Source organism: Narcine bancroftii, chromosome 2 (genome assembly GCF_036971445.1).
Source record: "Narcine bancroftii isolate sNarBan1 chromosome 2, sNarBan1.hap1, whole genome shotgun sequence".
NCBI classification, from domain to species: domain Eukaryota; kingdom Metazoa; phylum Chordata; class Chondrichthyes; order Torpediniformes; family Narcinidae; genus Narcine; species Narcine bancroftii.
The window spans coordinates 95,844,014-95,857,336 of record NC_091470.1 but is presented as its reverse complement, the minus strand read 5'-3'; the positions used below and the strand labels follow the sequence as shown (position 1 = coordinate 95,857,336).

At 47.0% G+C, this 13,323-nt stretch overlaps 1 protein-coding gene across 1 annotated transcript in view; it reads left to right on the top strand.

Moving 5' to 3' along the window:
• Positions 1–10,884: 10,884 nt before the first annotated feature.
• LOC138753924 (AT-rich interactive domain-containing protein 5A-like) overlaps positions 10,885–13,323 on the top strand; it is a 59,785-nt gene continuing 57,346 nt past the window's right edge. Inside the window, exon 1 of the mRNA XM_069917488.1 lies at positions 10,885–11,015. The gene's annotated coding sequence lies outside the window, so the exon portion shown is untranslated. The remainder of the gene's footprint in view (positions 11,016–13,323) is intronic.

Genomic DNA, 13,323 nt, shown 5'->3' with positions numbered 1-13,323 from the left:
ATTTGGACTCGATTTGGATGGAGCACAAAAAAGATTTGTTAAGATAGCCCTAGCTGTAGCAAAAAAATGTATTATGTCAACCTGGAAATTAGAAGACAACTTGAGAATACAACAATGGTACATAGAAATGAATAAATGTATTCCATTAGAAAAATAACATAATTTAAGAAATAACATTACAATATTTGAACAAATATGGGAGCCATATATGAAACACAATAGAGAAATCCTACCATGGACTTCCACCACCTAAAATGACAGAAGGAGAAGACAACGAAAAGAACTGACTCAGTAAAATTTCTTGTTTATTTTTATTAAGTGACAACATTGTTTAATGGGTTTAATGTATCTTATAGATTGAACTTCAAATAAATGGGGAAGGGGTGAGGGAGGGAGGGGGGAAAAGGGGGAGAAAGGGGTCAATATGGTTTATAGTGTGAAAAATAAAAAATTTAAAAAAAAGATTCAGGGTTGCAGATTTAGGATGGAGATGAGGAGGAACTGCTTTTCCCAGAGGGTGGTGAATCTGTGGAATTCGCTGCCCATTGAAGTAGTGGAAGCGGTCTCCGTAGATATATTTAAGACAAAAGTTGGATAGATTTTTACATAGTTAGGGAATTAAGGGATATGGGGAAAAGACAAGTAGGTGGAGATGAGCCTATCTCAATGGGCCTAATGGCCTACTCCTGCTCCTATTTATGTTCTCATGCATTCATTCCTACCTTCAGGTTTGATTGCTATCCTGCAGTGTGCTGAGCCTGAGGGGGAAGCCATTCAACCTTCATGACTGCTCTGGTCTTTTGTAAACTATCCAGTCAATCCTAGTCTATCCTCTGAGCCCTTCTAATGGTCACTGACCCTGAAAATGCTCGCCTGAAGGGAGGTCATGCCAGTCTCACTGAAATAATGTGTGGGTCTGGCACTAGAGGGCAGCGCGAATCCAACTTTGGAGCACTGTGATGCCAATCCACTCCTCCCAATGTGGACAGAACAGGTACAAAGCAGGTTCTCCCTCTTGGTTCAGTGGCGACACACTGCCACTTGCTGATGAGGGTGCTGGTCCTTGACACTAGCCATTTTCAACCTTTTTTTCAGCTTTGGCCCCCCTTAAGACTTAGCTCAAGGTTTATGGGCCCCCTTACCTGTGAAGCAGTTTAGTTGGTTTCTTGCATACTTCTACTGATTGCATATAAAACAAAACATTTTATGATTTCAGTCTGTGGCCCTCCCCGTAAATTTACTCTGACCCCTGTTGAGAATGGCTGCTGCTTTCAGTGTACTTCAATCCTGCTTCTGGGACCTGACAGGTTTGTGAAGTTCCCGATTGAACCACTGATGTAATCAAGTTTATAGTCATCCGATTACATAAGTACAACCTGACGAAACAGCGTTCTCCAGTCCTCCATGCAAAAGCACGCAGACACAACCAGACATAACACATACAAACAATACATATACAGGACAAGCATTCATATATACAAACAAATAAATATTGTTTCGTGAATATGAGAGTCTGGGATGGTTAGTGCAAGCAGTTCCTTTGGTCATTCAGCATTCTCACTGCATGTGGGAAGAAGCTGTTCCTCAGCCTGGTGGCACTGGCTCTGATACTCCTGGATCTCTTCCCTGACGGGAGCAGCTGTGTGCCCTGTTCAGACAATGATCCCAGTAGATCATGTCATTTGGGGGGGTGGGGTGGTGGGAGGGAAGGATCCTCTCGACAGAGTGTTCATGCTTTGACCCAAGTGGCTGAGATGGGGAATGAAGCTGCAGCTTTCAGCTTTTCCCCTCTGGGATTTCGACACAGGGTTTTATTTTGCAATATGGACGATATTCTTGGGTAACGCCCAGATATTGCAAAGATTTGTCAAGTGAGAAATTCACTTAATTGCCAGAGCCTAATGACATCTTGTATCTGATAGATGTTTATGTAATCTGCTTGTCACATGAAATCTGCAACTTTCACTTCCTCATTTCTCATGAATCCTGCCTATTGGGTTGAGTTAACTGGAACTTGCTGGGTTTAGGTACAGAACAGTGTGTGGGCTAAACCCCTGAGCTGATTTATTTACACCCAAGTGCTATTTCTAGTTTGTGAGAGAGTAACTGTGGAAATGTATTTCTGGAATAAAGCATGAACATTCCTTGCAGAGAAAGGCCACTGAAAGTTTCATAAGATGCAAGCTCCCTTTCCTAATGGCAAGGATGTAGTTTGAATTCGTAATCCTTTAAAAATCAAATGGTGAAGAATGGACAGTAAACAGATTGTTTAACAGCATCAGAGATGGGGGCAGGTGTTGACCATCGAACAAGACATAACTGATCTGGCTGTGGACTTGGCTCTGCCTGCCCACCCTTCCTACCCCACCCCCAATAATCCTTCAATCCCCTACTGTGCAAAAATTTGGTCTCTTAAATACATTGAATGAGGCAGCCTCTACTTTCTCAGGCAGTTAATTCCACAGATTCACTACCCTCGAGGAATATTTATTCCTCTGTCTTAAATAGACTCTGAATTTCGGGCTATACCACACCTGCCAACAACTTTCCTGTCCCATCTTATCCATTCCCTTCATAATTTTATATGTTTCTAAACGATCACCTCTCATTCTTCTTAACACCAGTAAGCATGGTCCCAGGCCACTTAATCTCCCCTCATAGGTTAACCCCCTCATCTCCAAAATCAGCATCTTTCTCAAGCCCAGAGACAGAAACTGCAACAGTAGGCCTGGTGTGTCTTCACCCATTACAGTAGAACCTCTTCAAATCCAATCCCTTGAGCAGTGAAGATCAATGCCACTTTTGCCCTCTTGATTACCTGTCGCACCAACAAACCAAGTGTCATTCATTGGACGACCATCTCTGCATGACAGCATCTTTCACCATTTAAATATATTTAGATTTATCCCTTTGTTGTCCTCCATCAGCCAGATCCTTGCCCACTCACTTAACCTATCCATATATCTCTACACCAGCCATTTTTGGTCCAGCCCCCTTGAGACTCTGCTCAGTGTATGGATCCCTTTCCTGTGAATCAGTTTAGTTGTTTTTTTTCCTTACTGCAGACTACACAAGTTAAAAAAAACATTTTGTGATTTCATTCTGTGGCTCCTTCACCCCCAGGAATATGGCCCCTTAAATTTGCTGGAACCCCCAGGGATATGGTCCCCTCTGTTGAGAATGGCTGCTCTGCACAAGTTGCTTTTCCACTCAGTTTAATGCCATTGGCAAATTTACTGTTCTTGTGTTTACCAAGGACCTTGGCTCATGCAGCAAAGTACGGTTTGCATTGTAATGTTGGACAGTGAGCCAATTTGTGCTCTGGAAGTGATGGTACACCATCGACAGGTGATGCTGGAAATGATCCAGGAGTATTGCTCTGCTAAATGTATTATCTGAGGGCAGAAGAAGCTACTTTCAATTTGCCCCATACCCTCGGTAGCAACCCTCCCCCATACCCCCTCCCCCCATACCTCCCCTCCTACAGTGTGGTATTGTTCTGTGGAAGGCAACTTAACCTATGATCCAGTTCAGACATGAAGACTTCTCACTGGGAAGACCACCATGGTCAAGGGTTGAGGCTGGATAAATGAGGGAGTGTGGAAGAGAAGAACCAGTTGCTCGTCGTATGGGCTGGTGGGGAGGAGGGGAAATGTAGACAGCCATAGGTGTAGTGCTGTCAGGTGAAAATGCCTGCAGCTTAATTTTGAACATGTTTGAATCCAACTGTATTCTCAGAATCGAACTTGCGTCATGCAACCACAGAGCAGTTTCCTGGAAGCCTCTGGAAATTGTTGGTGAAATTTCAGGGGGTTCCCCATAGCATATTTTGCAGTTTCTCAGAATGAGGCTTGCCAACTTATTATTTAAGTGGGAAAGGTTCTTGAGTGAAATATTCATCAAAATAATAAAAAGTACCTTTACAATTTGACACAAAACAAACTCCAGTGGAAATTTTTACAGGTATTGAAAATTCATGCCAAGAAAACAAATGGCAAATGTCAGGTCATTTTTCATGACGCTTGTTAAACTTGATGCCAAAGAGTGGAGTAGATTGGTCACAATCCCTGTTGCCACTTTGATCTGATAGCTTGCAGACAATTTGGCCAATGAATGGGGATGGAGCTTGGCTGACCGATAACACTCAGGTAGTCTGGCTGCCACTGGTGGAATGTCCCATGGATCAGTACTTGGACATCAAGGACTCGTGGCATACTTGGAAGAGCAGGTTGAGGCATCATGTGGGATAGAACATTACACCACAGTACGGGCCCTTTGGCCTTCTGTTGTGCCGATCCATAAATACCCAAAAAAAATCTAAATCCTTCCTATCCTGTAACCCTCTATTTCTATTTCATCCTGTGTCTGTCTAATTTAATCTCTTAAATGCCCCTTATGTTTCATTCTCCACAATACCCCGACAAGGCATTCCAGGCACCCACAACTCTGGGGGGAAAAAACTTACCCCTGATGTCTCTCCTAAACTTCACTTTGTATAGATGTTGTTTACTACTCCTTCCCTGGGGGAAAAGGTGCTGGCTGTCCACCTTTCGTAGACCTTTATAAAGCCTCCTCTCGTCCTTCGCTCCTAAGAGAAAAGTCCCATCTCTGCTAACCTTTCTTTATGAGGCTTATTTTCCAATCCAGGCTACATCCCAGTCAATCTCCTCCGTGCCCTCTCCGTAGCTTCCACGTCTTTCCTGTTTCTTTGATGATGTGTGCACTTTAAAGGAAGAATAAGCAAGCAGGAAACGGTGTGAATCATTCTCCATGGGCAAGGAGGGGCATTTGAGATGCAGACTGGAGCAAGTGGCTGGAAGGCAAGTGGCCTTTATGGCAAGGATGTCAGAGGAGAGCAGTCAGAGTGGTAGAAGACTGCTTTGATTTCTCCAATGAAGGATCTTGCTCAGTCAGTTCCTGGGGCCTTACACAGGTTTTCCATCCATTCAAAAGAAGCGACCTTCAATTTGCAACACACCCTCAGCTCTGCCTTTACATAGCTGGGGTTAAAATAACAATGGGTTTAAGGTCAGGGTCGTGCATACAAACCTCTGAACATGCACTCACCCCTTCTGTTGAAAGGAGAAACACTGGGAATAGAAGTCTAATGCCTCAAGCTAACGAGCTTTCTTTCAAAGTGGACCTGACCTATTTCTCTCTCTCACTATCTCTTTCTCTCTTTTCCCCCTATATGCTACCTGTCCAGCTGGATATTTCCAGCTTTTTTTCCCCCAAATTCCATGCAGTTCACTGCTCATGAATTGTCAGGCTGCATTATTTTCCAATTGTCTGCCAGCATGTTACTGTCATGTGAAGCCTCAGCATATTTCTGAATGTCTGCTGGGCTGTTCAAGAATGAAAATAAGGCAAACAAACACTGATGTAAGAGAATATTTCTGAAAAGAAAGCATTCAATATTCCATTAATAACAGAAAATAAGAAACAGAAGTGAAGGAAGCGGATGTGATGGTGTAAACGCTCAGTCATTTCAGAAGAGATTTCAGCCAATATTGAGGTTGATTTACTGTGGATGGTATCTGCTGTCAACAAAAACGTCTTTGCCTTTCTACGGCATCGCTGTCCCTGTTCTACACTCCCACGCAGGTTTCAGTTTTACTTTCCAAGGCATGGTTTCTGAAGTTCACCGGTCCACGTTGTGCTCTGTCAGAGAGCACTGTTGCAAAGAATGAATCATAGGTTTCGTTCGACACATTGAGCATCCTGGAAATTGGAAATAGTTCTGCTGTGTTCAAAGCAGAGCTCATGGCCTGACTATTATACGAGGCTCTTGTTATCTGAGCATGTGCCCACAATGGTAATGTGGTTTGTATAAAGCTGGAACAGCAAGCTATGCCTCAGATACCCAGATACGGTCTCTTTCCATCTCCCTTTTCGAGGCTGGTCTCCCTGGAACCAGTCCTCCTCAAGTTTATTGTCATCTGATTGCACAATTACAACCTGACGAAACAGCGTTCTCCAGTCCTCAGTGCAAAATGCGCAGACACACGCACCCAGATAAAATACACATACAGACAAATGATACATATGGAGGACAAGTATTTATATGTAAATAAATAAATAGACATTGTTTCATGAATGTGAGAGTCTCGGATGGTGAGTGTGAGCAGTTCCTTTGGTTGTTCATTGTTCTCACTGCCCGTGGGAAGAAGCTGTACCTCACCTGGTGATGGTCCCTCTGATCCTCCTGGATCTCTTTGCCTGACAGGAGCAGCTGAAAGATGCTGTGTGTGGGGTGGAAGGGGGTCCTCAGTGATTTTGCACACCCTCTTCAGACACAATCCCTGTAGATCACGTCGATGGGGGTGGGAGACTCCTGTGATCCTCTCTGTCACTCTTAAGGTCCTGTGGATTGACCTCTGATCCATTTGTCTGAAGCAACCATTCCACACAGCGATGCATCCAACCAGGACGCTCTCGATAGAACTCCTGTTGAAGGTTGACAGAATGGTGGCCAGTAGCCTTGCCCACTTCAGTCATCCCAGGAAGTGCATTCACTGCACTGCACTACTGTCTATGATAGGTCACTAGTTAAGTGAACCCCAAAGTACTTGGTGCTCTCCTCTACGGAGTTGCTGATGTGTAGTGGACCCTCTCAAGGCTGTTCTCCTGGTCTCCACCTTCAAGCATCTGGAGTTCTCATCCCAATCTACATGTGCTTTGACATCACATCAATAATATATCATATCCCAGGCTGTGGGAGTCTAGTGAACTCTCTGCTAGTGTCAAAGACATCAATGAATTTCCTGGATCTTCATGAACCCTATCTTCATCCTTGGGTCTATTTAAACTTATCCAAATCTCTGGGAGTTCATATATGCCATCCCAGTCTCTGAAAGCTTAAGTCTTGGGGAATTGAAGACCAAATCCAATTTGGGAATCTAATGGTCAATGATGTGGAAAAGTGGTGATTCCAGGTGGCCCTGGACTTTTCCCAATGCCCTCGGGAGATGGATGGACTTGTTTCAAAGTCTTTGGGAGATTATGTGTCTTGGAATATCCTGAGGATAATTGGATACTTTCCAGTGCCTTCCGATTGTGATTAGACCTGTCTCAATGAGCTGAGGCAGGCCTAATGTATCGGAGAGAACGCTGCACGCTATTCTGAAGGTAATTAGACTAGTCCCAGGATCTGATGCAGTTGACTTGAACTGGAAGTAACTGAACATTTCCCAACATCTGGTAGGTTGGGGGGAGGGTGAATGTGTGTGTGTGTGTGTGTGTGTGTGTGTGTGTGTGTGTGGGGGGGGGGGGGGGTGGGGGGCGGGTGGGAGTGGAGGTTGTTCCAGTGTCCACTGGAGGTTGGGTATATCCCAGTATTTCCTAATGAAAATTAAATACCCAGTGTTTCACGGAGATGACTGATGGTGTATCTGGGACTTCTGGAGATGGCTGGATCTAGCCGGCACTGGATTGGTTCTAATTCAGGGTCTTGACCTGGTGTTGACAATTCTCTCTCCCATCAATGCTGAATTTCTCCAGCAAATTGTTTGTTGCAGTCTCTTCTGTTACCATCCAGCATAAAGCAGCCAGGAGTAAAACATGAAAATCTGCAGACACCGTGTTTGAAGTAAAAACACAATGCTGGAGAAACTCAGCAGGTCAAACAGTGTCCTTTATGTAGCAAAGGTAAAAATTACAGAACCGACATTTCACACTTGAGCCCTTCATCAAGGCCTGAGCAAAATGTAGACAGATGCTCGAACAAAATGGTGGGAGTGGGGGGGGGGGGGGGGCGGGGGTGGGAGGGGAAGGGGAGGAGCACAGTCCCACAGGTAATATGTGCATAAGGGAGGGAGGGCACAGCAGCAAATGGGGGAAGGGGTGGATGGATTTGTGAATGGAGAGGGAATGGGATGGAGAGCTGGAGGAAATGGGAAAGGGAGGGAGAACAGGGATTAGGCTTGAAAAAACTGGAGAAGTTGTGGTTGGAGAGTGCCCCAATAAAAAATTTGGTGATGTTCCTCTGATTTACAGGTGTCCTTGGTTTGACAGAACATGAGGCCACGGACAGTCATGGGAGTGGGGCGCAGAATTGAAATGGTTGACTACTGGGAGATCCCTGTCACTGATGTGGGCAGAACGAAGTTGTCCAGTGAAGCGACCTTCCAATCTGAGCCCAGTCTCTCCAATGTAGAGGCCACAATGTATGCAGTAGATCACTCCTGCGGATACACGTAAAATGTCGCTTCACTTGGAAGGACTGTTTGGGGCCTGAATGGTGGTGAGGGAGGAGCTGTGGGCGCAAGTAGAAGCACTTCCCGAGGCCACAGGGGAAGGTCCCAAGGGGTGATTAATGGGAAGGGAAGGGTGGACAAGGGAGTGGTCCTGAAGGAAGGGAGAGAGGGGAAGACGTGTCTGGTGGTGGGATCATGTTGGAGGTGACAAAGATTATGGAGGGAGATGTGTTGGATTCGGAGGGTGGTAGGTGAGGACAAAGAGTATCCTGATTTTGTTGCATCTGGGGGCAGCGGGGGCCAGGGCAGATGAGTGGGAAATGGAGGAGATGAAGGTGAGGGCAGTTGGTGGTGGTGGAGGGGAAGCTACGTTTTTGGAAGAGGGAGGATATCTCAGATGATCTGGAAAACCTAATTTTAGGAGCAGATACGGTGGTGACAGAAGGTATTGAGAGAAAGGAATAAAATCCTCGCAGGAGATTGAGTGTTAAAAAGTGTAGTCAAGGTTGTTGTAGGAGTTGGTAGGGTTGTGAAAAATGCCAGTAGAAAGTTTGTCTGGTGAGCTCAAGAAAGGGGAGAGTGTTGTCTGAGATGGACCAGGTGAGATGAGGTCGGGGTGAAAGTTAGCAGCAAAGTGGATGAAGTTGATGACCTCATCATGGGTGCACAAGGCAGCACTAATATAGTCATCAATGTAGTGTTGGAAGAGTTGAGGGGCCTTGCCTGTGTAGGCTTGCGGCATGGATTACTCCACAGAGCTGGTGTAGCCAGGACCCATGCAGGGACACATGGCTATTCCTTTGCATAGAAACATAGAAAACAGGGGTAGGAATAGGCCATTTGGCCCTTCAAGCCGACACTGCCATTCATTATGATCATGGCTGATCATCTACTCAGTATCCAGTACCTGCCTTTTCCCCATACCCCCTGATCCCCTTAGCCACAAGGGCCAAATCTAACCCCCTCTTAAATATAGATAAGGAACTGGCTTCAACCACCTCCCGTGGCAAAGAATTCAACAGATTTACCACTCTCTGAGAGAAACAAAAAATTCTCATCTCAGTCCTAAAAGATGCCCCTTATCCTTAAACTGTGACCCCTGGTTCTGGTTTTCCCCAACATCAGAAGCAACCTTCCTGCATCTAGCCTGTCCAATACTTTAAGAATTTTATGTTTCTAAATTCCAGTGAGTATATGCCTAGTCGATCCAGCCTTTCTTCATATGCAAGTCCTGCCATCCCTGGTATCAATCTAGTGAACCTTCTTTGCAATCCTTTCTCTTTCCTCAGATAAGGAGATCAAAACTGTACACAATACTCCAGGTGTGTGATGTGAAGAAAGTGGGATGAGTCAAAGGAGAAGTTATTAAGGGTGAGAACAAGTTCTGCCAAATGGAGGAGGGTGGTGGTGGAGAGAAACCTGTTGGATATTTAGAACAAAGCAGCCAGCTTGAGTGTCACCCCAGTGGGCTCCCTCCACCCCCAACCCCAGTACACCGTGCACAATGAAACACCTCTAAAACCACGACCCTGTCGGCAGAATGAACAGTGGCAAGCGGATGCGGGGGGGGGGGGGGCACCATCACTTGCAAGCTCTCCTCCACATCCACACCATTCAGGTATCAAGCTCGATCAACTATCTCTGAAACTCGAGCCTGGAATAACCTCCACACATAGGACCGTGGCAGCACTTTCACCAGGATTTGTAACTGAGGGGTTTGTGGCTGAGCGTGGGATTGTGGGCAGTTGCAGTGGTTAGAAAATCAAATCGCAGTTACCTAAGAATGACAGGCTGGAATGTAACTGATGGGCTCGGGGTGCTTTAATGTAGATTTGGTGTTTGATTGAATGGCGATTACCTGAGAAATACAGAAATTTAATGGCGGGTGGTGGGCTGTGATCGAGAGAACATTGAGAGTTGTCTACGGGCTGGAATTTATCCAAGGAACTCATCGATGTTCCTGAAGGGTAACCAATTCCAGGTTGAGCCAATCAAAGGCTTCATAGAACAGCTGAGAGCGGGATTGAGGGGCTGGGACCATTTTGGGTGAGGGCAGAGTCTTGTGTCCCAGTGACGGGTTTCTGTTCACAATGCCAACCGGGTACTTTCCACGGGACCTTCTCACATCAAGGGTACATGTGAACCGCCTCTCTTTCTGCTGCCAGCTGTGCCCTGACGGTACCCAGTGCAGGGGCAGGGGTGCGGATGGGACTGAGAGCTGGAACGTAAATGACTGATGCTCTGGGGGGTTTTTTTAAACCCTTTCCCAGGGCTGGGGTGGAATAACTGCTGACACAAAGCGAGAACGACTCAATACCAGCCACGATCGAAATCACTGTCCCTGACCTCCATCAAGATGAAACACCTCTACAATTTGCACCAAGATTGCTGCAAAGCCAGGCAAAGGGGAAGAGGACAGAGACTGCCAGCGCAGACCACAAGAATCGGAGGCACTAAAGTGGAGAAATCCACCCAGACCATCTCAACTGGCTCGGACAGAGTTAACAGGGCACATCTTGCGAGTTTCCTCTTAGCTCTTTTGTGGTGGGAAACCGTCGAACCTGAGCGGAGTGGAATTTTATTCGAATCATCCTGTGACCATGCTCTCTACGTTGGTCATTGTAAACTCGTACAGTTATGACCGAACAGAAATTCCAGGCAACCGTTACATTACATGCGGATCTGGCTGTCTCTCCTCTCCATGAACCAAAGGCAGAGGCCGGCTCCACATCACCCAGTGCCCAGGTCTCCACTGTGGTGGGAGGAAGGGCAAGGAGAGGCTTTGCAGCCTCAATGCCTCGGTCCCTCTTTCAGGATCAGGTACCAGGGGGTCACAGTGCCCAGCTCAGTCCACACAGTTCAACACCCCTCATGACTGCCTTCCCACAGTGTGGTGCTTCCTCAGTGCTGCCCCTCTCACAGACCCTTCCCTCAGTACTGCCCCTCCCACAGACCCCTCCCTCAGTACTGCCCCTCCCACAGACCCCTCTATCAGTACTGCCTCTCCCACAGACCCCTCTATTAGTACTGTTCCCCCCCCCCCCCACAGTGTGGTTCTCCCTCTGTACTGGCCCTCCTACAGTGACCCCTCTCTCAGAACTGCCCCACCCACAGTGACCCTCCTCAGTACTGTGGAGGAAACATGGTCTCCCTGACTGTCTGGAATGTGTACAATGCATCATATTGTATCCTCCCTGTCTGAATTTTAATAGGAAGTCACATCTCCTGTCAATCAAGGCTGGACTCAATTATCCATTCGTGCACACCTTGCCATTGGCTAATTTAAATCACCTAGGGTCATTATTGGCTAGAAGAACAGATTAGCTCTGTATATAACATCAATGCAGGGCACATTCTTTCTTTCTGCCTCGTGGTCCAACCCCCAGGCATCCGTCCATGCCAGGTCGCTGCTGTGCACCTTGCTGGAAGTGTCACGGGTAAGGTGTGCTCTACACTGAAGCTGAGCCGTTAGTACTACAATAGATCAGTACTCGCAGAGAGCTGCAACCCCATTGGTCAGGGAATCGGGTGTGTGAAAGAGTCCTTGTTTATAGTGTGAGTGGGTTGTCTATAGGTTTACTGTTGTCAGAGACCAATTGAAGTTCGAGGTGAATGTCTATATTGTTGCTTAAATGAAATAGTAATCACGTACCGTTAAGCATTCTCCCCTGTTTGTCTCCCATGTACTAAAAGTTACATGTGAATAACACCTGTGTCCAGATTCGTCTCTGTGAACCCACCGAACCTGATACTCTTCCTACACATGATAAATGGCGCTGCGAGCAGGGTTCAAGGAGTTTCAGCCACACACACAAGGAGTCTTAAGTTGAAGATTGTGCTAACAATGTGGGAGATTATAGTAATAAGTGTGTATGTGTGATTGTGTACCTGGTCACCAACGGGGGCAGCAGGAGGTGATCCACAGATAGGGAAGGGACCCCAGGGTCGGATTATAAAATCCCTTGATGGACTGATGACTGTCAGGGGTTCAGCCATTTGGTGGCATGGCGGGCAAGCTGTGCCATGCTAGTCGATTGGGTCGACAGATCTGACCCCCACTGTGGTTCCCACCTGGAGTTACTGGGGTTTTCCCCGAGGCCTGGGGGAGTCGTGGAGGAGCCCTATGGTTACTGATATCCCTACTCAGTTGCTAGTGGGATATCACATCTGAGTTAAGTAGTCAGGGTGCTCGGAAAGATAGGGAGATAAAATCCCTGCATTATGACTGTGGTGAACTGCAAGAGGCAGTGAGGATTGCCCAAGGGCAAGTGACCAACTTAGAAATTAAAATCATGGAGCAGCTTCCAAGCTGATTGAAACACAGCAGCTGCAAGTGACTTGCTGGTCTGGCTCTCTGAGCCATTGTCCACCAGGAGGAGGGAATCGACATGTGTTTGGGGGATAGGTACGTGTGGATGGATGGTGATGACCATGAGGAAATTGAGTCCCATGACACACTTCCTCCTTCCTGCATGCCTGAGCCTTTACAAAATGGAGAGGTAGCCAAAAATGTGGGACCTTGGGTGGGCACATAGGTGGTCACTGTGAGATCATGGAGTCCTGGGACTATGCTAAGGGGCTAACTGGGTGAGGAGACCAATAGCCCTAGAGGCCAGGCAAACACTTAGCCATGCTGCTGCTTCAGTTGGAAGGTGAGGGGGCTCCCAATTCCCTTTTCTCCCAATGGGAAGTGAGCACCCTGGAGGATCTGTGAGACCAATAAATGATTGCCAACGCCTTGTGGCTGCCATCAGAAGGGGTCGATGATGACACCACATTTTGGGAATGGGTGCTGACTGTGGTCCAGGCCAGGTTCGCTGCCTCCTAGAATGGGGGCGACACAGCCAGTCAAGTGGCACACTGGTGGCATTGGGACACGGGGTGTTAAGGAGTGGGCACTGGTGCTTTGGTGGGCTATTTCATCACCACAACATGCCCTGAACTCCTCATGGGACTGGCAACCAGGAAGGTGGTCCGGGAAGCCATTACCCTCCTGGAGGGATCGGAGAACATGGAGCAGAGAGCTCCTGCTTAAGTTTTCAGGGCTGAGGGGAAGTTCGACAATGTCACCCTGCTGATGACTTACGGAAACGTGCTCTCTGGAGGGGGTGGAGCTTCCCATGCGCTG